We start from the raw sequence: 26,749 nt of genomic DNA on the forward strand, positions 1-26,749 counted from the left end.
TGTGTAGTCCAGTCTAACTTCTAACTTTTGATCCTCCTGCCTCACCCTCCCAAGTGCTAGGATTACAGGTGTTAGCCACAGCACATTTTTTGTTCCTCCCTACCCCCATGCTGCTTTTTACTCATTTTACAAGTGAGAAAAGTTAGGAGCAGATAGTTGAGGCTGGAGTTTGGAGGTATTTTAATGATTATTGTAGTATGATTAATCAGAGTCCCAAGGAGCTGTTGGATTTGATGCCAACTTCCTACCTCAAATATTTTATGACATTGATTTGTGAAAATTGTTTTTGGTGCTGGAATGGAACCCAGGGCCTCCTACATGCTAGGTAAGCACTTTACCACTGAATTATATCATCAGCCCTTAGGATAGTGACTCTTAATCATCTGTCCTCCTCCTTTGTGTTATCACCCTATAATACATGAGGACATAGTCCAGTCCACCAGTAATAGTATTTTACTTATGGAAAAAATTACCAGTGGGCTAGAAGAACAAAATTTGTTTCCAGATTGGGAAATAGGGGACCAGGGATTTGGTATAGTTGGACAAACTTTTGATCTCCATATCACTTGATGGAGAATTGCTATTTTATAACATTTTCTTTCATTTAAAATTATTGACTAGTTTAGAGTCAGGTTTTTCTTTGGTATCAAGGTAGATTTTTTTTTTTCTTTTTTCATTGTTAGGAATTGAACCCTAGACATCGTGCATGCTAAGCATGTGCCTCCACCAGGAACCCACACTACCAGCCCCTCAGGATAGATTTTGCTTGAAAAATTGAAGAAGCTATTTACACAGTTTGTAAAGTAACTTAAAAATAAATAAAAAGCAAGGTGAGAAAATCCATAATGATACACTTTTGAAAGTCTGTTTCTTGTACATGTTTGAGATTTTATATGTATCTATATGTATTCATAAAATGCATAAATTTATGCACATGTATGTATGTGAGCTACCACATACCTGTTACTTAGATTCTATTTTGTTTTATTTGCTTATTGCTTATCTATCCATCCTTCAATATAGTCACCAATCCATATTATTTTGAAGCATTTAAAAATAAATTGCAGGCATCAGTATGCTTGCTCTACTAGACTTTGAGCTCTAAGAGATTCATTTCAAGGCATGGCTACACAAGGAGAATAAGTTGTAACATAGTACCCTTTTCTTTAAAAATAAAAGTATCTTTTTGGGATCACTGTTGTATTTATTCCCTGTGCCTAGCATATAGTAGGCACTCAAATTCTTTGAATGAATGAAAGTGGAGCCAGCATTTAAACTGCAATCTATATGACTTTAGTAAGAACATTTGTTTTATTTTCTCAAGTTCAACAAACATAAAAGAATCTTCAGTGTCTGTTTGAGAGAAGCTAGGAGAGAAGAACCCTCATTGTGTTAACTATCTAGCTGCCTAGTGCATATACCTCTGACATGAGTAAAAGTTGAAGGCTTTCCTGATGCTGCCTTAAGAGTATGGAAAACTCTTAAGTCAGTCACCAGCTATTGTGCTGTTCTGGGTATTTCTTCATTTCATTTGAATTGAGGAATTACAGGTTACTGAAAAATGTCATTGGAATGAGGCCCTTTTGGGCATATTTACGTTTTAGACGGTCGGGCTTTTAAAAAAAATTTTTATTTTGGTGATATTGGGGTCTGAACTCAGGGACTCAGCCTTGTTAGACAGGCAGTCTGCCACTTGAGCCTCTCCACCAGGCCTTTTTTATGTTGTCTATTTTCAAGATAGGGTCTCAGGAACTATTTTTAAGTGCAGGTTTCGAACTATGGTCCTCCTGATCTCTGCCTCCTGCACTTGATCTTAGCCAAAAGGCGAGAAGCGATTGATGATCTCTGCCTCCTGAGTAATGAAATTATAGGCACGAGCCACCAGCACCTAGCCTTTTTTTTTTTTTTGTCTTTGATTTTTGTTTGGCTTCATGCATGCTAGGCTATACTGCTACATCCCCAGTTTTGATGGTCAGGTCATTCTCTAAATTGCTGGTATTATCAGTGTGTACCACAATGCCTGGCTTAATGTTAATGACTTTCTTCCATTTAAAATAACAGAGTGCTGGGGTGGCTCAGTGGTAGAGTGCTTGCCTAGCATGTGTGAGGTCCTTGGTTCAATCTCCAGCACCAAAACCACAAAACAAAAAATGAAAAACAATCCAGAACTCTATTTCACAAGATATTTTGTAACACTATTAATATATTTAAAATTTAGTATTTTGCCACTATGCCATCATTCTAGCTAGCTTTTAATTCCATTTTTATATGTTAATGTACATTTTTACATAGTTGTAATCATAATATAGATTTTTTTTTCTTGACATACAATTATTTTACCCTGTTGCACCCTCCCCCCCTTTTTTTGGTGGTACAAGGGATTGAACCCAGGACCTTTCACATGCTATGCAAGCATTCTACCACTTGAGCCATGCCCCCCAACCCTTACTCCTTAATTTTCATTATAAAATTTAACATGATGTTCCATAATTAACTTAAACCCATCGTGTTAGTCAGAACTCTATCAGAAGCATAGAACCAGTAGAGGAGTTTCTTTGTCAGGGCCAGATTATGGAAGATAATCAATCTCCTGTAATTAAAGTTAACTGATTATAGTTGTTAACCACATGTACAGAATTCCTTCACAGCCACACTTGGATTAGCCAGGCTGTAGTGTCACATAAAACTAACTATCACAACCCTTTCAGGTTTTTGTTTTCTGCATTTAGTTTTTATTTTTTTTATCTGCATTTAGTTTTCTCCTTTCAAAGACTCCTTCCCATAGGAGTTGCAGGACTGATACTTTTTGATTTCAACATGTACTGGCATAAGAAGTTAGACACATACAAAGAAACCTAGTGTGGCGAAATCCTGGCACTTGGGAGGCTGAGTCAGGAGGATTTCAGCTTTGAGGTCAGCCTGGGTGACACTGTCTCTTAAAAAAAAAAAAAAAAGTGAAAGAAAGGGAGTAGACAGGTCACAAGAATGACACAAGTTGAACTCAAACCTTGTATCATGCACAAAAAATTAAATAAAATGGGTCATAGACTAAAAAGAACTAAAGCCATAAAACTTTTGGAAGAATGCCTAACAGAAAATCTTAGTGACCTTGAATTAGGCAAAACCTTTTATTAGGTAAAAAACAAAAGTAAAAGTAAAATTGCACTTGGAAAAAAAAAACAAACCTTGTGTATTTCAAAGAATAGCATCAATGGCTGGCAGAACGGCTCAAGTGGTAGAACACCTGCCTAGCAAGCATGAGGCCCTGAGTTCAAATCCCAGTAGCACTACCACCACCAAAAAAAAAAAAAGAAAAGAAAAATAGCATCAAGAAAGTAGAGAGAAAGCCTGCAAAATGGGAGAAATTATTTGCAGCTCATATACTTAACAAGGGACTTGTATTTAGATTTATGGACAAAGGATCTGAATAGACATTTCTCTAAAAGAAGATACACTATAAATAGCAAATAAACACAAAAAAATGTTACCTATCATTAGTCATTAGGGAAAAGCTAATCAAAACCACCGTGAGATGCCATTTTAACATCCAATAGGATCGCTGTAGTAAAAAAGATAATGACAAAAAAAAAAGATAATGACAAGTGTTGAAGATGTGGAGAAGTTAGAACCTTAACACACTGCTGATGGAAATGTAAAATGGTATAGCTATTTGGAATAGAGTGATAGCTCCTCATAAAGTTAAGCAGAGAATTACTATGTTAATGGAGCAGTTCCACTACTAGGTATGTACTAACCTATGCTTTGAACACAAATGTTCCCAGCAACATTATGTATAATACTCAAAAAAGTAGAAATAGTCCAAACGTCCATCAGCTGATGAATGGATAAATATAATTTGGAATACATGTGCAATGAAATCAAAAGGAAATATATATGCCAAAACTGGAAACATCATGATAAGTGAAAGAAGCCATTAATAACAAAAACCATACATTCTATGATACATTGATATGAAATATCTAGAATAGGCAAATTTGTACAGACAGAAAGTAGTTATCTAGTACTGGCAGGAAAGAGGTTGGGGAAAATGGGGTAGGGGGGTAATTGTAATAGGGGTATATGTGTGTGTGTTTGATAATCTAAAATTGATTGTGGTAATGGTTGTACAACTTTGAATATAAAGGAAACTATTGACTTACATGCTTAAGTGAATTGGCAAGTAAACTCTTCTCTCAGTAAAACTGTTTTAAAAGAATAAGTTCCCATAGGTGGGATTACTGAATCAAGGGGTATAAGACCTAAAGTGTTCTTGACAGGATTTATGTTTGCAAACTGAAAATACCTACACAGTCTTTCTTTTAATTTTTTTTTTTTTGCGGCACTGGGATTTGAACTCAGGACCTCACACTTGCTAGGCAGGCACTCCACCGGCCCTTTTTTGTAATGGACATTTTTGAGATAGTGTCTTGAGAACTATTTCCCAGGCCTGGTTTCTATCCGAGATCCTTCTCATCTTCTCTGCCTCCTGAGTAGCTAAGATTATAGGCGTGAGCCACTGGTGCATGGGTTAATGATTTTTTTTTTTTTTTTTCAGTTCTATTTAATTGACTCATTTCTCTTTTCCACAAACTAGTTTTCTAGCCCTGGAAATAGCATGCTTTAATTCAGGGTTATCTTTAATTCTCCACCTGTCACTTTTTCCCTACTCTTCTCTTCACTTTTCCTGTCCATCCCTCTGGACTTTTGCTTCATACATAATAGATAAAATAGCTGCTTCATAGTCCCATTACTGAGTGCAAGAATCTTCTTGGTTTTGTACCTCTTCTTGCCTTTTCACCACTGCTGTGTTTTGAGTATGATTTGTCGCCTCCAAAACTCATGTTGAAATTTGATGGCAGTTGTGGTGGTAGTGGGAGTTGGAGTCTTTAATGGGTGATTAGGTCATTAGGAGGGATTAATGCCTTTCTCTGGGACTGTATTAGTTATGAGAACCAATTGTTATAAAGTGAGTATGCTCCTTGTGTTTTGCCTTTTCCACATATGCCTGCTTGCCCTTCTAATCTCTGCCGTGAGTTAAAGCAGCACAAGATTCTTGCCAACTCCCTGCTTTTGGACTTCGCAGCCTCCAAAACTGTGAACCAATTAATCTATGCTCTTAACAAATCACCTAGTCTCAGTATTTTGTTATAAAGAATAGAAAACAGACTAAGACACTCTTACAGTCAAAGAAGTGATTCTCTTTCTAGGAAAATCCTATTCCTCCATATGCTTTTGGATTCCTTCCAGTGGTCCCTTCTTATAGAAACCTCACTTTATGCCATCTTTAAATTTTGTTGAGTAATCATAGCTGCATTCAGACCTTTTATTTAAAGGAAACAGCTTTTTTCTTCCCCACCAAAGAAAAGTGCTCTTGGGATATCATGTCTTCCTTAGACTCTAAAATAGTGGTTTATAACTTCAGCCTCTAGTTCCTTACTTCCTATTTGCTCTGCAACCTATTTACTTCCACCCCCACCACCCCATTAGAACTGCTCTTGTTCAGGCTATTGATGACCCTCATTGTGCAAAATCTACAAAAAGAAAAACAGAGAGCAAAACCCATAGCTGCCCCTAATAATCCCTTAGTTATTTTATTTTTATTTTTTGGTGGGACTGGGGTTTGAACTCAGGGCTTTGTACTTTGCAAAGCAGGTGCTCTACCACTTGAACCACACCTCCAGTCCCCAGTAATCCTCAATATAATAATATTTAGTTGTGGTTCAGATGTCACACTAGTATTTTTTTTCTTAAGTATTTTGAAACAAAATCCAGGTAAGGTCAGAACAAGTAGAAAAGGCATAATCTAAGACAAGAAGAGGATCTCTCTCCTGAGGCATTCTAACATTTAAAATCAAGACAACAAAATAAACAGAAGACTGGCAGAGGTAGGAGGCAAATGAGGATGGTGATATCACAGAAAGCAAAAGATGATTTAAAGGCCTCGCCTTTGTTTTCCTTTCTTTCCTTTCCTTTCTTTTCTGGTACTGGGGTTTGAACTCAGGGCTTCATACGTGCTAGGCAGGTGCTCTACCACTTGAACCATTCTGCCAGCCCCTGACTTTTGTTTTCCTAACTTCATTTTGTGCTATTCTCCATCTCAGTGAGTCTGCTTCAAAGTAACATTTTTCTGTTTTGTTTTGTTTCCCTGTTCTATAAAACTTGAGAATGTCCTATCTCAGGACCTTTACACTTCTCCCCTAGTATGTCCTTCAAAAGTGGGAGTTCTTTCTCTCCTTTTCTTTTAGTAAATATTCAGTATCTCCTGTGAGCCAGAACCTTCATAATATACAGATGATCCCCACCATTATGCTCTTGCAGCATTTTATTATTTGCTTAATGGCATTTATAATAACTTGTAATTCCATTCTTACTGGAATTGGACTGGTATATGTCCATGTAGTCTAGGGTCCCGATCTCTAGTTCTTCATTGTACCCATCACCTAGTATAGTGCCCAGAACATAGTGAGTGTTGTAAATATTTGCTAAATTAAGCTCATGCTAGACCAAAGTAGATTATCAAGCCTGGTCAGTTTTATTTCTGAATTTCTGTATTTTCAAATTTGTTTTCATTTTTCTATACCTTCTGCTCAGATTTGTTTTTCTTTACCTTCTACTCATCTTTCCCATAGGCTTTTAATAACCTTTTAATTAGTGTCCTGGCAACCAGTCCTTCTGCCCTCTTATTTATCCATTATTCTGCCTGGAGTAAATTTTCTGATCCTGTAACTATTCTGCCCAAAAGCCGCCTTTGCTTGTTTAGTTTGTTATTTAGGGCACTTTACAATATGACGACTCCTACCTTTTTGGCCACATCTCTTCAGACCCTATGCCATTCTCTCAAAAGTTTTTTTTTTGATAATGGAGTTTGAGTTGATATCCTCCACTTGTTAAGCATGCATTCTACCATTTGAGTCATATCTCCCTACCCTTTATTTTACTTTAGTTATTTTTCAAGTTGGTCTCTCTCTCTCTCTTTGGCAGGGCAGTCCTCAGACATGAGCCCTCTACCTATGGCCTCCTGTGACACAGGTATCCTTCATATGTCTGACTTTATTACGTTTTCTTGAGTTTCCATAGCACTGTCCTCATCCATTATACGATAATTAGATATATAGAAGTTCATTTATTATCCATAGGGACTGATCACTTACAAAATTAGGTACCGTTCATACATTCCTGTTTGTTTTGTCACTAGGATTTGTCGTTACCCCTTCTGTTAGTAAGTGCTTTGCTAATGGCAGGACGATTGACATCTAACAGTATGGTGAAAATAGATTCTAAAATGAAAATCAAAGAATTTTTTGAAGTTGAAACTGTGATTTTGGAGGATGGCTTGAAACACACAATCACTGACTGTGGGTAAGTGTGAAATAACAGATGTTCTTTGTTTTAAGAATTAGCTTAGCAGCAATTATAACTTAAATTTTGTTAAATTAACTTTATAAAAATTGTTTCAGATTTATCTTGACAAATAAAGCCTCTTCCCCCTGCCCCCATCTTAAAGGCCAAACCAACTTTTTTGGAGGGAGATTTACTAGAAACTTTGGTCTCTTGTCTGTTGATTTTAAGTGGAATTTTCAGATACTAGTTATCCTTGGATAACAAGAATCCACCTGGTGTATTCTGGTTCCCCCAATAGACTTAGACTTAGTTCCCTGAGACTTAGACTGTGCTTTATTTATTATATTCCTGTGATGCCTAATAGGTGCACAGTGATTAAGGAAGAAGTGAAAAATAATCTAAGTGATTTGGAAAAGCTCCTCAAAAGACACAGTATGGTCCAAAGCTTGTATGGCAGTTGTATGGTAGAGTCTGACTTATTACACTTTGTTAGAGCCTGAAGGGAAACTTCTCTTTTTCTTCCTTTGGCCAGTTTCTGCCTAGAGTGCACTTTAATATTCAGTATCTGTTCTCTGCCTCAATAGCTCTTGTTCTCATTGTAATTCTTCCTGGAGATTGAGATGGAAATGAGAATGGCTTTGGCTGCTGCCTGGGCATCCACATTCATGAGAATTTAGAAATGCAAAGGGACCAAATGCCATGGCTGACCTAGCTGCACTAGGTCAGCCAATCATTGCTTTCCTGCTCTCTCTTTATTCTCTGTGCTTCTAGCTTCCTATCTTACTGGAGGTTTGTGCTACAGCTGTCTTGTTTTTTTTTTTTTTTAACCAATTAATGTAATGCTAATGTGTGTGCGCCTTAATGAAGCCATAGACGCACATGGTCTCAGCCAGTGGGTAAGAACTACATAGTGGCAGCCTTTAAAGTATGTTTTCACTAACAGTTGGATTAGGCACCTGAATGCCTCTTCATATTGTTTTTGAAACTGTAGAAACAGAAGCTGAACATGACATTAGCCTTCGGAGTCTTATTTCCTATGGAAGAGGGAAGACAAGAAAAAACAAAGGGTCATGTTAAATTAAGTCCATACCTCATATTTCAACAAAGCTCTGTCTTACGTAAATATAATTTTATCCTCTCTCTATATTGCACAGTAGTTAAACCTCTGCCTCTGACCTAACTTAGAATCCTGAGGCCCTTCTGTTTACTGTGGTGTGAGAGAGACAACCTTATAGTTGTTTCTTTAACCTTAAAAATGGTACTAATCACACCTACATAGGTTTGTATTAGGATTACATGAAGTAATAACTGCACAGCACTTAGCAGATTTTGATACATACAAAGTGCTCAAAAAATGTTGGCCATCATTATTTCAGGGTAGAAAAGCTAAAATCCTAAACAAGCAGCGCTCTGCCTTTGAAATATTTTTCAGTTCTTCAGTTAGAATACAAGCCTTCTCAAAGCCAGCGCCTTGTCTGTTTGCTTCCATGTACCCTCAGCACCTACTACAATTTTTTGGCACGTAGTAGATGCTTAACAATAATATTTGGTAAACTAATGAATTTTTTTGTGGGGGTGGGGCGGGGGAGCAGAGAGTGGCTTGAGACAGAGTCTTGCTGTGTAGCCCATGCTGTCCTGGAACTTGCAACGTAGCCCAGGCTGGTCTCAAACTCACAATCCTCCTGTGTCGACTTAATTAATGAATTTTTCTCTGAATAACATCTGGGTTTAGATATTTCAATGACTTGAACCTTTTTTTTGAACTCAGGGGCTTGTACTTGCTAGGCAGTTGCTCTTCCACTTGAGCCACTCCCACTTGAGCCATTCCTTCAGTCTGGCTTTAGTTATTTCTTGAATAGGGTCTCTCTGTTATGCCTAGGGTTGGTCTGGATAGTGATCATTTTATTTATAGATGGGATGACAGGCATAGCAACACACCCAGCTTTTATTGGTTGAAATGGGTCTTGCTAACTTTTTGCCTGGGTTGGCCTGGAACTGTGATCCTCTTGATCTCTGCCTCCTGAGTAGCTAGGATTACAGGTATGATCCACTGCACCTTTATACATTCTGAATTTTGACTTAAATTTTTTTTTGTCCTTGTGTATGTGTGTGTGTGTGTGTGTGTGTGTGTTGCATCTGACCTTTTCAGGTATCTTTGTTTGCTTTGTGAACTTCAAAAGTGGGAGACTATGATCTGTGTTGTAAGAATCTTCCTATAGCTCCTAATATAGTATTTTTTGTACAGTTATTAGTGCTTAGGAAATGTTGTAAAAAAAATCACTTGGATCCAACATTAATTTACTGAGTAAAAACTAGATTATGCAGTGGCATCATTCCCAACTCTAAGAAGTTAGAATTTGTAGGTGCAGACCTTAGTGGTCAGAGGCACCTTATTGGCTTTTTTTTTTTTTTTTTTTGGCAAGACTGGGGTTTGAACTCAGGAATGTGTACTTGCAAAGCAGGTGCTCTACTGCTTGAGCACAACTCCAGTCCATTTTGCTTTGGAGATTTTGAAGATGAGGTCTTGTGAACTATTTCCCTGGGCTGGCTTGAACTGCGATCTTCCTTATCTCAGCCTCCCAAGTAATGAAGATTACAGGCATGAGCCACTGGTGCCCAGCCATGAAGTTTATTCTTTATACCTGAAATAACACTCTTCCCCCATCTCCTGCCTATGCCAAATGCAATACTGCTCATACCTTCAGGGTTCTGTTACCTGTTAAGTCTCTTTTCTTCCTTTCCTCTGTGGTCAACTTCTCTTTTTGCAAATTGGGTGGGGCAACAGTTGAAGCAAAGACATGGAAATGGAAAAGAAGGGCCAGGTGTTAAGGGAATATGATGGTAAATACTGTGTGTTAACTTTAATATAGGGCTGTTTGTTGGATAGAGTTCTTATTAATAGAGACAAGCAATCAAATTTATTCTAGCAACTTCAAACAAAAGGGAATTATTAAAGGGTATCAAAGAGGGGCTGGGGATGTTGCTTAGTGGTGGAGTGCTTGCCACCACTAAGGTGTGAGGTCGTTTTGATCCTCAGCATTAAAAAAAACCCAAAATCTTTGAGAGTTGAAGAAATGTGACCAGGCTGAACTTCTAGGAGCAAATTCCCTAAACTAAAAGAAAGAACTGAACTCCTAGGGATATTTTTAACTATAACTGCTAAATAAGGAACAGTGCTGCCTCTGTTGTAGTTTGTTTCAGCAAAAGGGATGTCCTGTTTCCACTCTTACCTAGTTCCAAGTCAGTATCTAGCCCCAAAGTATCTATGTGACAAAAGCTAAATTACATTTATAAGAGAGTTTAGAAAATGTATATATGTTTTTGTTTTCCAAGCTTTGTAGTACCAAGATCTAAGCTAGGAAGAGGTTGAAATGGGTGTTGAGCAAACCAGTTTGCAGAATGTACCATAGAGGTATTCAGATGGTTGGCACTCTTTTTTAGTACCATATTAAAAATTTGGAATTATATTAGTAGAAATTCTTACTCTTTTTTTGTTGTTGTTGGTGGTGGTGGTATTAGGGTTTGAACTCAGGACTTTATGCTTTCTAGCTAGGCACTCTACTGCTTAAGCCATGCCTCCAGCCCTTAAACTTTTTATAAATGATGTTGAAATTTATATCATTCTTATGTTCTTTTATGCCCAAGTTAGCTTCTGTAATGCAGTAAATTGGCTGATAGGAATAGTTGTGAAGATAAGCTTCTTTGTTCACCTGTGTGTGTGTATGAGAGAGAGAACAAACACATGAGATTCAGCTAGACAGCTAGCTCTTCTTTTTAGTCAAATTGGACTTGCCTGTCCCTGAACCAATCCCTGGTATTGATTGGTTAAGCCTAATCAATATTTAATGTTGGTAAGGAGAATGAGGTGACCATGTTTGGTTGGGATGAATCAGAACCTACCTCTGGAGCTAGAAATAGGGTCAGTTTTCCCTGAAGACGGTGGTTCTCAAAGTGTGGTCATCTGGGAACTTTTTTTGTTTTTAGAGATGCTAAAGGTTTGAACTCAGGCTTCATGTTTGCTAGGCAGGCACTCTCCAGCTTGAGCCACACCTCCAGCTCCCCTGGAAACTTCTTAAAATGCAAATTTTTGTGCTACATCCCAGACCTATGAGTCAAAAACTGAGTGTGGGGCCTAAGAATCTGTGTTTTTGGTGATTCTGATTGCATGCTAAAATTTGAGAACTGCTTTAGTAACAAAGTCTAATGAGGTGTGGTATCTGATAAAAATCAGTGCTCTGTTAGGAATAAGGGAAGAATGGACATTGGATAGGCAGCCAACAGAATTGATTTCCAAACTGTATTGATAGATACAGACTGGTCCACGAGGGATCTTGAATGTCTATCTTACAAGTTGTGAGATATAAAACTGGACAGTGTATGTCTGAGGGACCTGTATGATAAATGAGAGATTACAATAGGGATAAAATAGAAAACATATTGAACTTAGATTGAAGAGATTGGATTTTCATCCTCATCTCTTTATCTCATTGAACTTAGACTTCTCTTCTGTAAAATAGGAAATATACCCACTAGGATGTTGGGAGAATTAAATGAACAAATGCAGGTGGAAAGTGGAAATGTTTAGTTCATCATTTAGCATATTAAAGAGTAAGTATTTGCAGAATCTGAATGATGATGCTAAGCTAAAGTAGTATGAACTTTATTCTGGGGCCATGGGAAGGCTCGCTTTGTTAGAAATGTCTTTCCTTTTCTTTTTTGTTGGTACTGGGGTTTGAATTTGGAGCTTCACATTGGCTAGGCAGGTGCTCTACTACTTGAGTCATGTTCCCAGCCCTTTTTTACTTTATTTTTCAGGTAGGCCTTGCATTTTTGCCCAGGACTGGCATCAGACTCATGATTCTTCTACCTTAGCCTTCCAGGTAGCTGGGATTAGAGGCAAGTACCACTGTCCTGGGCTTACAAGTGTCTTTCCTTTTAAGACAATTTTCTGGTTTTCTGTGATTGTTCTAGGTCTTGGGTCCAAGATCATATTTTCTGGTCAGCTCTGGTTTAGCTGCCTGAACATGAATTCTGCTTCTGTGGTCTTTTTTATCCTGTGGCATTACAGGAATTATTTACTTCAGCTGTCATAGGAATATAGAGGTTTCTCTTTTGCTTTTATAACTAATATGTATTCAGGGTGATGTGACCATATAGATTTCATGTTCTGCCTAGGTGTAGTATAATTCATTCCTTTTTATTTTCTTTTGTGACATCATTTTAATTTGTACACTTATGCCCCTTACCCCAAATTTTTGTTATTTATTCATATTACATGTTCTAAGAACAGAATATTTATTAGGTTATAGTGGGAAAGGTGTTTAGAATTGGTTTGGACACTGTTGTAGTTCAAGAAACTAGGACAAGCAGGGAATTTGCCCAAAGTCTTGTGTATTTCACTTCTTCTCTTTTCCTACTTCTTGGTAGGGAAAAAGTTACATTTAGGGCTAACTATTGTATTTTGTTGTTGTTGTTCTGTAATGTTAGTCAGAGGTCACTTGCAAATTGTTTGGATCTGAAGTCATAATCCTGGTCTGCTGTAAATGAAGTATCATGAACTAACCAAGATAGATTAGCTAGTGAATTGAAGTATAAATCCTGCAGGGGTGAAATTCCCCCTCAATAAACTCATTCTTCACTCCTTACATAATTGGAGTGTTATTAGGTAACCCAAATTTTGTTATTGGGTGGCATATGATCTTTTCCTTGTTTTCATCTGGGGCATTTGAGAAAAGAAGGCATGAAATTGAATGGATAGTTTCTACTCTGTAGTGCTGAGCACTTCCCACCTTATTTATACTGTAGTTATTTTTTCCCTCTTAGAAAGTTACTGTTGGTGGTACTGAAACTAGAAAATCTATTTCTCATAAAGTTGTTGGTACTAAATAAAACTTAGATTGCCACAGAAGGGAATTTTGGAGATTGTCTAGCCTAGCACCCTAATTTTTATGGATGAGAAAACTGAGGGTAAGAGAAGAAAAATAATTCATTCAGTATTATATAATAAGTTAGAGCCAACACTGAATCTCAGCACTTCTGGCTCCCTGTTAAGCGTATTTCCACTATACCCCTCTGCAAGGCACAGTGTAAGAGGAAATGTGGGGTAGTAGAAAGAGTGCAGATTCATGAACAAGAGCTCTGCATACAAACCATGTCTCTGCCACGTACTAACTTGTTCCTGAAAACATAATGTTACTTCCTTACACACCAGTTTCCTTATTTGTAAAATGGGGTTTTACCTGCCTCATAAGTTTATTATTAGAGTAAAATTGAGACGCCATGGAAAAAATGATGATTTTTTTTTAAAGTGGGGATGGCCAATTTGCTTATAAATTTCAGCTTTATTGTTTAACTGTGATCTTGGGAAAGCTACTTAATTCCTGGGAGCATAGTTTTTCCTTTGTAAAATTGGGACAATAATAGCTCCCTTGCAAGGTTGTTTTGAGGATGTTAGTGTAAGTAAATACAGGGGAAAAGAAACATTTTCTTCCTATTGCTAGCTTCATAGTGGAGGCCCCTATAACAAAAGACAGACTGACAGTAGAAAAGCATACAGATTTATTTTAATATAAGTTTTATGGGACATGGGAACCTTCAGAAGGAAATTAAGACCCAAAAATATAGATAAACTTTTATACTTTTATGCTTGATCTTGATTAAGAGGTAAGTGGTTAGTCTTGGAGAAGAATGAATGGTCAAAGGGTATGTGATCTAATGATAATAAACTAGGGGAACTTTGCAAAGCCTGTTTATTCAGATGCTTCTCTATGTCCCTGTGTTTTCAGAGATAAAGATGTTCCTTTCCTTGGTTATAAAGAGGGCATCTTTTGAATGAGGATCTTTTGATTGCTATAGGGGAGAGAGCGAGGGAAAGGTGAGAGTGTTCTTCCTGTTTTTTTCAAATAATAAGATGGCATACTTTGGGGATAATGTTTTCTTAACTCCAAAATGAACCATTCAAAGTGGTGCCCTATACATAATAGGTGTTCAATAAGTATTTGAGATTTTTCTCAGAAGACTTAGTTCTACTCAGAATGTTCCTCTAAAGTCTTAAAGATAGCCAACTTGTTCTTCTGTGGTTTTATTTTTGTTTTATTTCTTTTTTGCAGTGCTTAGGATCAAGCCCAGGGCCTTGCCCATGCTAAGCAAGTGCTCTGTCAATGAGCTACCTCCCCAGTCTTTTTCTGTGGCTTTAAAATTATTTTGTGGAGTTCAATTCTGGAGGCTGTAGGGGAGGTAAGTTATGGAGTTTGCTATCAATCAGGTTTCTATTCTAATCTCCAGTGGCCTATAGCCTAGTAAGCTCTTTTACCCAAGGAAAGGCCACTAGAGGTGGTAGGTCTCTGTGGTAAGTGAATTGAAAAAGAAATGGGGGAAATTTGGTAGCTTAGAAACTTGGGAGGAAGAATGCAAAAGGGAAAAGTGATGGCTCCCCCTTTCTGTGGCCCACTGTATGCCAGGAACTTAATGGTAAAATCTTTTTTCATTATGATCTCAATCTCTGGAACTATACATGCCTCAAAAGTTGGGACCATGTCTGTGTCTTTGCTGCCCCAACACCTGACCCATGCTAGATAATGCTAATATATTTTTATTGAAAGAATGTCCATCTGAAGTAGAGAATATCCGAGTCCCGTAGAATTTCATTAATCCTTAGCAGCTCCTAATCTCTTACCATAGGTCCATATTGCAGGGATTTTTGTATTTAGCCTTTTCTAGTCTTTTACTTAAGAATTTGCAATATTTCAGGTCTTGAATTTTTTGAGTTTGTTTTGCTGTTGCTTTCCCTTTGCAAACTTGGGTAGGCCAGACAGCTGTTTCCTTCATCCATAGTCATTGATGTGATCTGCCAGGTTCCTCTTTCTGTTTTTTAACACTGGGGTAGAGTTTGTGGTTCTAATGCCCTATACCCTAGAACCTGGAAACATAAAATCCACATTGTCAGACAAACAGCATTTCCTTAGAGGGTCTGAGATTATGGGAAAACACAATACTGAGAGGCTCTCTCTTCACCCCTACCCTCCCAAAAGATAATCTCATATAAGCCATTAATTCAGTAAATTCTTATGTAGTATATACTATGGGTCAGACATTCTGCTGGTTGCTTTAAATACATCAATTCACCAGCTACTCACAACTAACCCTTAACTTTGATATTAACCTGGAATTTAGATAAAATAAATTATTTACTTTAGTTAGTAAAGGGTAGCTATAGAATTTGAACGCAGGTCTCTATGACTAAAAGGTCATGACTAATTTCCATGCCTGTCAACCTGACCAGAATAAAAGTTCCTTGAAGGCAGGAATCTCGTGTCTGGTTCAAATCTGTCTTCTGTGTTCTCAGTGTAGAGGCTGAAAACCATTTTTTTATTGGAGAGTCATAGACTCAAAAGAGTAGTGTAATTGTGGTGAGGGTGTTGAAAACTGTTTCCTAGTCTACATTATTTGCCTGGGGAAGTTCTAATCCTCAAGGTGAGTTTTTTTTTTTTTAAATAATCCATGGGATCAAAAAGGAAAACATTATTAACTCCAGAAACCTATAAGGGTAGCTAACAGAAACATTATAATGTTTTAAAGATCTGAGCTGGGTGACGGGGGCACACATGCAGTCACAGCTACTCAGTAGGCTAAGCCAGAGGAGGATTGCTGGACCCCAGAAGTTCTAGGCCAGCCTGGGCACTGTAGTGAGATTCCATTTCACAAAGTGGGTTAGGGCAGGGATACTGTCCATGAGTAGAGCACAAGGTCCTGAGCTTAACCACTGCACCACCAAAAGAAACTTTTTTTTCTGTACTGAGGTTTGAATTGATCTTTATGTTTAATTGGGACAATAACATCTCCTTCACTGTGGAAATGCAAGATGATACAAGTAAATGAGCATGCCTAACCTGTAAAGTGTTAGGTTGTTTTAGGCCTGGCTCTATGTGCTCTGTGCTTGCTCTGGTCTTCAGTTTCTCCTGATATGTAATGAGGTATTGAACTGAATGAACTCTTTGGTCCCTGATAATTCAGACATTTAGATAATTGTCTTACAACTGTTCCATTGCTTACTTCCTCCATTAACATAGTGACAGATAGTTGATGCAGCTCATGTTCTGAAGCCCCCTTGCTTCTCTCACTTTGAGCCTCCTGCCTGGTTTCCTTTAAAGTCCTCTGCCTGCTGTAGTTTATTTTTAATGTTTTTTAAAGCTGTTTCTGTGTGAGCTAGTGTTCCCTTTTGAGGTTGCTTTGAGTTGTGCAAGGCCTCAGGAAGTGGTGGAGGCACCTTCCTCAAACCTGGTTGCACCAAAAGCCCATCAAGTCAAGTCTTGTCCCCAAAGAGGAAGAGAAAGCCCAGGTTTTTTTAGCCAATAGTTTCTCTCCTGAGCTCTCTGGCTTAATTTCACTACTTACAGAAGGGACAGTTCCTTTTAATTAAGTGACACCATTTATTGTACTGTATAGTTTGTATTCAGCTGATTTGTAATTACCTGTTCATATACCCCGTCTCTCCCTCACAACCATTGGCTCTTCTGAGGTTAGATGTACCTAGCATATACACCAACTGATCAATAAAAGAAAAAGCATCATATTTTGACAGCCTTACTACTCTGCATTTGCCTTATAGATACTTTCACTTAATCTTCCCAACAGGTCTTTGACATAGATATTGTGTCCATTTTACACAAATGAGGTCATAATGTCCAGAGAGATAAAGTGGTTATTTATGACCTCATAGTTGGTAATCTGGGATTCAAACCTAGGTTTGCTAATTCCAAAGCTTGAGCTGTATTTAGAACTATTCCTCTAACTCCTAACTTAGTATTGTTTCTGTGCACATCACAAACACAAACTGAGTATGTGGCCTTGTTTAATGCAGTGATAGATGACATTCAAATGGGAGTAAGGTGAAATGGGGAACAAACAGCCATGGTTCCCCATAGCTGCATATTAAGAAATTGCCCTTAGAATCTTTAATGCCTTAGTTGGAATTGTAGGCAAGTCCTATAACTTGGCATTTAAAAATGAATCTGTTTCAGCTGGTTAGCAGATGTAACAACACCTACCTTTGGGCATGTTCTGTTCTAAAAAGGGATGAAAAGCTGCTTCTCTCACACTTTCACAGACAAGGTGGATGAGCTCAGTTTTGACCTGAAACAGTGCTTCTGAAATTTTTTTCCTCCAAACTTTGTCATATTTTTTGTCAGGTGACAATAACCTACATTTTCAGAGCAGTAGAACCACACAATTGAAATATGGGGTTCTTATCCCAGTGGCTTGCACTCTCATCAAGGAGAGTCCAAAACACAAAGGACCTTTTTGAAGTTGGTAAAGGAGGCCAAAATGTAGATGTTGGGAAATACCTCTGCCTCCTTGTTTTGTGGCATGGGCTGTTGATTGATCTTACTTTAAGTAGACTTATAGCAGATACGGTATAGAAAGGTAACAAGAATAAGAACACCTGTGTTCAAGCTCTTGTTAACTCTGTTGATTTTGAGTGAGGGATTTATACCTTCTAAGCTTTTTTTTTAATATTAATTTTAATTTTTGGTGGTAAGGGGTTTGAACTTCAGGGCCTGGTGCTTGCTAGGCAAACACTTTACAATTAAGTCACATCTTTAGCCCTTTTTGCTTTAGTTGTTTTTCAGATAGGATCTCCTGCTTTTTTTTGCCCTGGGCTGTTCTCAAACCTCAATTCTCCTATCTATGCTTCCCATGTCTCTGCAGTTACAGGTTTGTGCTACCAGGCCTGGCTTATTCTTTTTTGCCTGGGTTAGTCTCAAGCCAAGTGATATGCCTATCTCTGACTCCCAAGTAGCCGGGATTATAGGGGTGAACCACCAAGCCTGGCTTAGGTCTACTTCTTTATGTGTTTTAATCCAACGATTGTTTTCAGGTGAAGCAATCCTGTTGTGTAGGAAGTACACATCTCTGCTACCCACAGACCCAGTAAGGCTTTAGATTGTAGCTTTGTTTGCCCCTTTTAAAATCATGACTCCTCTACTCCTATCTGTATTCTAAAAATTTATTGAAATCTCTCACTTTCTGATGTACCCTCTCTCATTCTCTTCATCATTGAGGTTTATAACTTTTATATATTTTTACTACCATTTTAATGTGATTTGGAGAAGGAACATAGGTAAATTTTTTGTTGTTTTTCTTTTTTTTTAATTTTTATTTTATTCATGTGGGCATACATTGTTTGGGTCATTTCTCCCCCCTTCCCCGCTCCCCACCCCGCTCCCTCCCTTACCCCCCCTTACCCCTCGCTACCAGGCAGAAACTATTCTACCCTTATCTCTAATTTTGTTGAAGAGAGAGTATAAGCAATAATAGGAAGGACCAAGGGCTTTTGCTAGTTGAGATAAGAATAGCTAGACAGGGAGTTGACTTGCATTAATTTCCTGTGCATGTGTGTTACCTTCTAAGTTAATTCTTCTCAGACTAACCTTTTCTCTAGTTCCTGGTCCCCTTCTCCTATTGGCCTCACTTGCTTTAAAGTATCTGCTTTAGTTTCTCTGCATTGAGGGCAACAAATGCTATCTAGATTTTTGGGTGTCTTACCTATCCTCATACCTTCCTTGTGTGTTCTTACTTTTATCATGTGACCAAAGTCCAGTTCCCTTGTTGTGTTTGCCCTTGATCTAATGTCGGCATATGAGGGAGAACATATGGTTTTTGGTCTTTTGGGCCAGGCTAACCTCACTCAGAATGATGTTCTCCAATTCCATCCATTTACCAGCGAATGATAACATTTTGTTCTTCTTCATGGCTGTATAAAGTTCCATTGTATATAAATACCACATTTTCTTAATCCATTCGGCAGTAGTGGGGCATCTTGGTTGTTTCCATAACTTGGCTATTGTGAATAATGCTGCAATAAACATGGGTGTGCAGGTGCCTCTGGAGTAACCTGTGTCACAGTCTTTTGGGTATATCCCCAAGAGTGGTATTGCTGGATCATATGGTAGATCAATGTTTAGCTTTTTAAGTAGCCTCCAGATTTTTTTCCAGAGTGGTTGTACTAGTTTACATTCCCACCAGCAGTGTAAGAGGGTTCCTTCTCCCCCTCCCCCACTGCATCCTCACCAACACCTGTTGTTGGTGGTGTTGCTAATGATGGCTATTCTAACAGGGGTGAGGTGGAATCTTAGTGTGGTTTTAATTTGCATTTCCTTTATTGCTAGAGATGGTGAGCATTTTTTCATGTGTTTTTTGGCCATTTGAATTTCTTCTTTTGAGAAAGTTCTGTTTAGTTCACTTGCCCATTTCTTTATTGGTTCATTAGTTTTAGGAGAATTTAGTTTTTTGAGTTCCCTATATATTCTGGTCATCAGTCCTTTGTCTGATGTATAGTTGGCAAATATTTTCTCCCACTCTGTGGGTGTTCTCTTCAGTTTAGAGACCATTTCTTTTGTTGAGCATAAGCTTTTTAGTTTTATGAAGTCCCATTTATCTATGCTTTCTCTTAGTTGCTGAGCTGCTGGGGTTCCATTAAGAAAGTTCTTGCCTATACCTCTTAATTCCAGAGTATTTCCTACTCTTTCCCATACCATCTTTAGAGTTTGTGGTCTGATATTAAGGTCCTTGATCCATTTTGAGTTAATACTGGTATAGGGTGATAAACATGGATCTAGTTTCAGTTTTTTGCAGACTGCTAACCAGTTTTCCCAGCAGTTTTTGTTGAAGAGGCTGTCTTTTCTCCATCATGTATTTTTAGCACCTTTGTCAAAGATAAGTTGGTTATAGTTGTGTGGCTTCATATCTGTTGTTTTTCTATTTTGAGACAGGGTATCACTGTGTAGCCCAGGTTTTCCTCAAACTTGTGATTCTCCTTCCTCAACCTCCAAAGTGCTAGGATTACAGATGTATGCCATCATACATGGCAATTGATGTGTTTTTAATTTGTTAACTTGAATTAGAAATAAACTCTGAAGGAAGTTAAAAGAATAAAAAGATGAAGTTGCATTTATTTCCAGAGTTGCAAAAACTTCACCATGAGAGTAAATGACAGGACAGTAAATGCGGCTGGCTTTCCAAAGGAAGTGATCTGAGAGAGAAGAGAGCAATCAAAATAGAAGCTGCAGTGTTTATTATAATCTAACTTCAGAAGTGACATACCATCACTTCTGTATTCTTTTAGTGACATAGACCAAACCTTCTATTAAATGAGAGAAGACTACACAGGATGCAAATACCAGGAGGCAGAGATCACTGGGTACCATCTTGGAAGCTGGCCAGCACACTGGTAGAGAAACTTTCAGGCTTAGGCTATCCACATCATATATCAAGGAGTTAACTTTAATAAGTAAGTTCTGATTCTGTTCCATGTTCTTGGCTTGGTAGATTTGGGGAATTCTCATATGTCTTTAAGGGATGGTTTCTAGGGATGCAGGGAATACTTTAGAAGCCTCCTGGGTCTCATTTATCTACTAATGCTATTTTTAAGTTATTAACATAATTATACTTGTTTGTTTCTACACACAACCAGATACTTTAGTGAGGGTTGGGAGCACCAGAATTTCTTTGCATTGCATACTACCTGATGAAATTGTCATTGCAGGTCTGAGTATTTTAACTTTTGCTTGTAGACAAAATTAGCTGAAGGAACTACACATACCTTCAGAACTTGGTGCTTTAAAAAATCGTTCACATGCATCTTCCTGTGATCATCTCAAAGGGTAGTATAATGAGATGGGAAATTGGCTAACCTTGAAGTCAGTACATCTGGGTTTGAGTTCCAGTTTGGCATGAACTCGCTGTGTGATTTTAAGTCATAGTCACTTTCTGGACTCTAGTTTCCTTAAGCAAAATATGGAGGTGTTAAATGAGTCTCAGAATTTTGAAGTTGGACCTCACAGGCTACTGGGATAAGCTGGAGAGGTAGGAAGAGGCAGAGAGGTGGACTTACCCACTTCTGTTTCAACCAGAGTACTTCTACTTTTCATCCGTTTAAATATTGGTGTTACTGAAAGATGTGATTGGAAAAAGAGATTTTTGAGGCTTAAAAAAAAGCTTACAAATGTCTGGATTGAGTGATTAAGTCTTTAAGGCCTTCTCAGTAGGAAGAAAGGGATTGGTTTTTCTGATGCCATTGGGTAAGGCATAGCCTAAGAGATGTGGAAGTATCTTTCTTTCTATATCTGTACATGTGGAATAGCAGAGCAGTGAACCTAGATGTCTCCTAAGAAATCTAGGTTTCTTTTCCATATATAATAAAAACAGTGTCAGTAGAGATGGGCATTAGTTGCCAATGGCTGCATCTTCTGTCCCTAAAGTGGTATAACTTCTTCAAGGATCAAGATCCCTTTCTGGTAGGTAAAAGCCTTCACTGGAAAGGCAAAAGACATGGAACAGGCCTCCAGGAGAAGAGGGTCCAAGTGTGTCCTTGCAAGTAAGAAGGGCTTCCAAGTTGGCTTCTGCCTTCTCTGGATTATTGAGTTATAAACGTACTTTCCCTGGCCTATATGGTATGCAGGCCCATCTATTTTTTAAAGACCAGTTAATGGAGCTGGTAGAAGTAGGACTGGAATTCAGATGAATCTTGCTTCTAGCAGTTTAGGAAATCTCTCTTGTTTTTTAGTGGCTCCAGTACTTACTCTTGCTGAAGAAAACAGGTCTCTGCCAGCTGAGTACAGCTAATGTCTTGTCATTTTCTTCCTACATTTTTTCTTACTTTCTAGAAAGTATTCTGTTTTGGAATGGAAGCTTGGAAGTAGTTTAGTGGAAAGAGAATTGGACTTAGAATCAGTAGAACTAGGTTAGTTTCCAAGTCTTCTCTTTATCCATGTTACCTTGAGTAAGTTGCTTAACCTTTCTCAGTTTGTTTGCTCCCTTGTAAAATAGGATTGCTTTAAAAATTAAAGGAGATAAACATGTTAGATGCAAAGCATTTTTTAATTTTGTTATGTCTTTGAGGATTTAGGATAGTTGCCAATTAAAAAATTTTTTTTGATGGTACTGTGTCTTGAACACAGGGCCTCATGCTTGCTAGGCAAGTGCTCTATCAGTTGAGTCACTCTCCAGCCCCCAAATTAAAAATACCATTTTATATTAGAGTAGTAAAGTCAGTACTGGAAGAAATTTTACAGATAATCTTATCTGCTATTTTCATTTTACATTTTGAATTGGTACGTTTTATAATTGGAATTGTTCAGTCTCTGAGTGAAAAGAGTGAATGGCTCAAAATCATCTAGTAGATTCATCAGGTACTCAGTTTATAGTACCTGATTTTCCATTGATTAGGGTGTCATATATTAGTTTGGATGACTGACACTAGATTAAATATCCACACCAAGTTCCTAATTTTATATTTTGAGATCCATTTATTTGTCTGGGCTGAGAAGCAAATGGCTACATTGAGTTTTGATACTATTTGGTAGAGCAGAATCTTGGGAGGAGACAAAGAAAAGAATAGGAGAATGGAATGGACTAGGAAACTCCTTTCCTTTTCCTTTTCTCCTCTGCTGCTTCCCCTCTTTCTATCAGGGTGCTAGACACACAGTTCCTGAAATGCTAGCTTCTGTTATTGTAGTTATTTTTACTGTTACTCATGCCTTTTTTTTTCTTCTTTATTCATATATTCATATGTACATACATTGTTTGGGCCATTTCTTCCCCCTGCTTCCTCCCTCTCCCCCCACCACCCTCTCTTCTACGCAGAACCTGTTCTGCCCTTTTCTCCAGTTTTGTTGAAGAGAAGACATAAGCAATAATAAGAAAAACAAAGCATTTTTGCTAGTTGAGATAAGGGTAGCTATACTTAGAGATTCCTAGTATTGCTTCCATGCACAAGTGTATTACAACCTGAATTGATTCATCTCTACCTGACCTCTTCACTACTTCCTGGTCACCTTCCCATATTGACTTCTGTCACGTTAAGGTTACTGTATTATCTCCTCTGCAGTGGGGACATCAAACACTTTCAAGTTTTGGGTTTCTACCTATCCCCATTCCTCCCGTATGTGCTCTCCCCTTAGTGTGTGACCCAAGTCCTACAACATTACTGCCCTTGCCCTAGATCTAAAGTCCGCATATGAGGGAGAACATACGATTTTTCATCTTCTGAGCCTGGTTAACCTCACTCAGGATGATGTTCTTGAGTTCCATCCATTTACTTGCAAATGATAAGATTTCATTCTTCTTCATGGCTGAGTAAAATTCCATTGTGAATAAATACCACATTTTTTCCATCCATTCATCAGTAGTGGGGCATCTTGGCTGTTTCCACAACTTGGGTATTGTGAATAGCGCTGCAATAAACATGGGTGTGCAGGTGCCTGTGGAGTAACCTGAGTCGCATTCCTTTGGGTTTATCCCTAGGAGTGGGATTGCTGGATCACATGGCAGAGCTATGTTTAGTGTTTTAAGAAGCCTCCATATTGTTTTCCAGAGTGGTTGCACTAGCTTGCTACTCATGCCTTTTAACTGATAGATTCTCAAGGGCAGTGCTGTTTTCAAACTGTAAGTTATAACACATGAGTTGTGATTTAAAATGGTAGGTTAGATTAGCATTTTTAAAAAGATCAAATAGAACCCACCAGAGAAAATGTATATTGTGTAGAAAGAGCAAGGCCAAGTGTGGTGCTATAATTTCACTACTTGGTAGGATCAGTAGTTCAAAGCCAGCCTGGGCTACATAGGGGACAGCTGTCTAAAAAAAAAAACAAAAGCAAGGAGGATTGTTTTATTTATTATTTATTATTTATAATTTGGTGGTACTAGGGTTTGAACTCTGGGCCTTGTGGTTGCTAGGCAGGTATTCTGTCACTTAACCATGCCCCTTCCTTCTTTGCTGTAGTTATTTTTTGGATTAGAGTTTCATGTTTTTTGCCCAGGGCTAGCCTTAGATCTTGATCCTACTACCTGTGCCTCCCCAGTAGCAGGAATTACAGGTATGTACCACTACATTTGTGAGACTTGTGTTGCAGTTTTATATTTATAAATTAGTGTGTTTCATGTATATATGTACTAAAACTCAATATCAAGTGTATTTTTAGTGAAGGTTAGAGTCAAAACAGTTTAAGAAACCTTTTTAGGGAAGACAGTGCCTGATATTCATTCTCTGACATATCACAGGGACTGGAACAAATCTTTTGATTTGCATATAACTAAGACAAAGCAATTTCTAATTGCTTAATGTATGATACAGGCAGCAGGTGAAATATATGTTCAAAGAAGGCAGAAATTATCTTTAAATAGTTTAGTATGCAAGTACCTAACTAATCTCTAGAAGCTTCCCCAGCTCTAATTTATACTGCTCACCAGCTTGATTTTGGTAAAGCACCCACACCTTCTGGAGAGTTTTCACAGTGTGACTTCAGTGTATCCTTTTAGTATCAATCACATCAACTATATACTCTTCATGTCATACTGATCCACTTGCTGACAGTAAACACAACATTTCTTCCACAGTGTCCTTTGTTGTTTGTTTTTCTTGAAATGGGGCCTCTCTACATTGCTTATGGTTGCTCCCTGTGGTTGTGGGTGCAGCTGATCCTTCAATGAGACTATGGGCACATACCACCAGGTGCCACCAGGCTGGGTTTCTCAGTGTCCTTGTTTAGTTTGCTATTCAGTTTGTGTGGGTTGTCCCATGCCCACTCACCACAAAATTTAGAAACAAGGCAAAAAATAATCCCATTACCCTAATTTAAAATTCTCACCTCCATTGTGCCCTGATAATCCCTAGGAGAAAGTGCTTCTTCCCTTTCCTCCAAGATGCTAGAGCTTCTCATCATAAGCAGGAAGAACCAGGGCTAATCCCTCTCATATCGCTTATCACATGGAACCTCAATCACATGGAAGACAGAAACAAATCAGTACATGAATAGGGTTAAGGTTTTGGGCAACATTAAACTTTAAAGATTTGGGAAATGAGAGAAAACAAGTACAGTCAGACATGGTGGCTCGTGCCTGTAATCCTAGCTACTCAAGAGACAGAGATTGGGAGGATTATGGTTCCAGGCCTTGCCTGGGCAAAAAATTTGCAAGACCTCATGTCAACCAATGACTGGGTGTGGTGACATGTTCCTGTCATCCCAGCTACTCAGGGAAGCACTAATAGGAGGATCATGATCCAGGCTGGCCTGGGCATAAAATGAGACCCTATCTCAAAAGTAACCAATGCAAAAGGGGCTGGCAGAGTGGTTCAAGTACTAGAGCCCCTGCCTAGCAACCACAAAGTCCTGAATTCAGACCCCAGTACTGCCAAAAAAAAAAAAAGTTAAAAAAGTAAAATAATCCTCCTCTAAAAGCACATAAGAAATATGTGTTACTGTTCACAATAGCCAAGTTATGGAAACAGCCAAGATGCCCCACTACTGACGAATTAATCAAGAAAATGTGGTATCTATACACGATGGAATTTTATGCAGCCATGAAGAAGAATGAAATGTTATCATTCGCTGGTAAATGGATGGAATTGGAGAACATCATTCTGAGTGAGGTTAGCCTGGCCCAAAAGACCAAAAACCGTATGTTCTCCCTCATATGCAGACATCAGATCAAGGGCAAACACAACAAGGGGATTGGACTTTGAGCACAAGATAAAAGTGAGTGCACACAAGGGAGATATGAGGATAGGTAAGACACCTAAAAAATTAGCTAGCATTTGTTGCCCTTAACACAGAGAAACTAAAGCAGATACCTTAAAAGCAACTGAGGCCAATAGGAGAAGGGGACCAGGAACTAGAGAAAAGATTAGATCAAAAAAAATTAACCTAGAAGGTAACACACATGCACAGGAAATTAATGTGAGTCAACTCCCTATATAGCTATCCTTATCTCAACTAGCAAAAACCCTGTTCCTTCCTATTATTGCTTATACTCTGTCTTCAACAAAATTAGAGATAAGAGCAAAATAGTTTCTGCCTGGTAGCCAGGGGGTGGGGGGGAGAGGGAGGGGGTGGAGTTGGTGGTAACGGAGGGGGGTGGTGGCATGGGGGAGAGATGACCCAAGCATTGTATGCACATACAAATAATAAAACAATTAAAAAAAATATGTGTTAGTTATTTATAAATGAGGAAGTATTATGTTTGAGACCTCAACATTTAATTTAATATGTGATATACTCCAGACCCACAATCTATAGGTTTTAGAGAGTTAGCACATGTTCTAACTATATTGCCACATAACAACACTTGGAAGTCCATGGAGTATGTAAAACTAAATTGTTGCTTTTAAAATAGTATGGCTAAAACAAACAAACAGGCAAAAGAACCCCCAACTCTTTCCAAAGAAGTTAAAAGTTTTTATTAAAAACATACAACACAACAGTTTAGTAAAGTAAGTGAGAGTTGTTTTAGTCAAGATTCTACAGAAAAACAGAACCAGTATAACATCTCCTCCCCCATCTTTATTATGAGGTATTGGCTCATGTGTTTATGGACACTGGGAAGTCCCATGATTTGCACTTGCCAGCTGGAA

The 26,749-nt window shown here is 38.2% G+C and overlaps 1 protein-coding gene across 1 annotated transcript in view; it reads left to right on the forward strand.

Moving 5' to 3' along the window:
• Positions 1-26,749, forward strand: part of LOC109700810 (serine/threonine-protein kinase PAK 1) — a 157,366-nt gene that overhangs the window by 9,020 nt on the left and 121,597 nt on the right. The window lies entirely within an intron of this gene.

The sequence above is a fragment of the Castor canadensis genome, chromosome 1 (genome assembly GCF_047511655.1).
Source record: "Castor canadensis chromosome 1, mCasCan1.hap1v2, whole genome shotgun sequence".
Taxonomy (NCBI): Eukaryota; Metazoa; Chordata; class Mammalia; order Rodentia; family Castoridae; genus Castor; species Castor canadensis.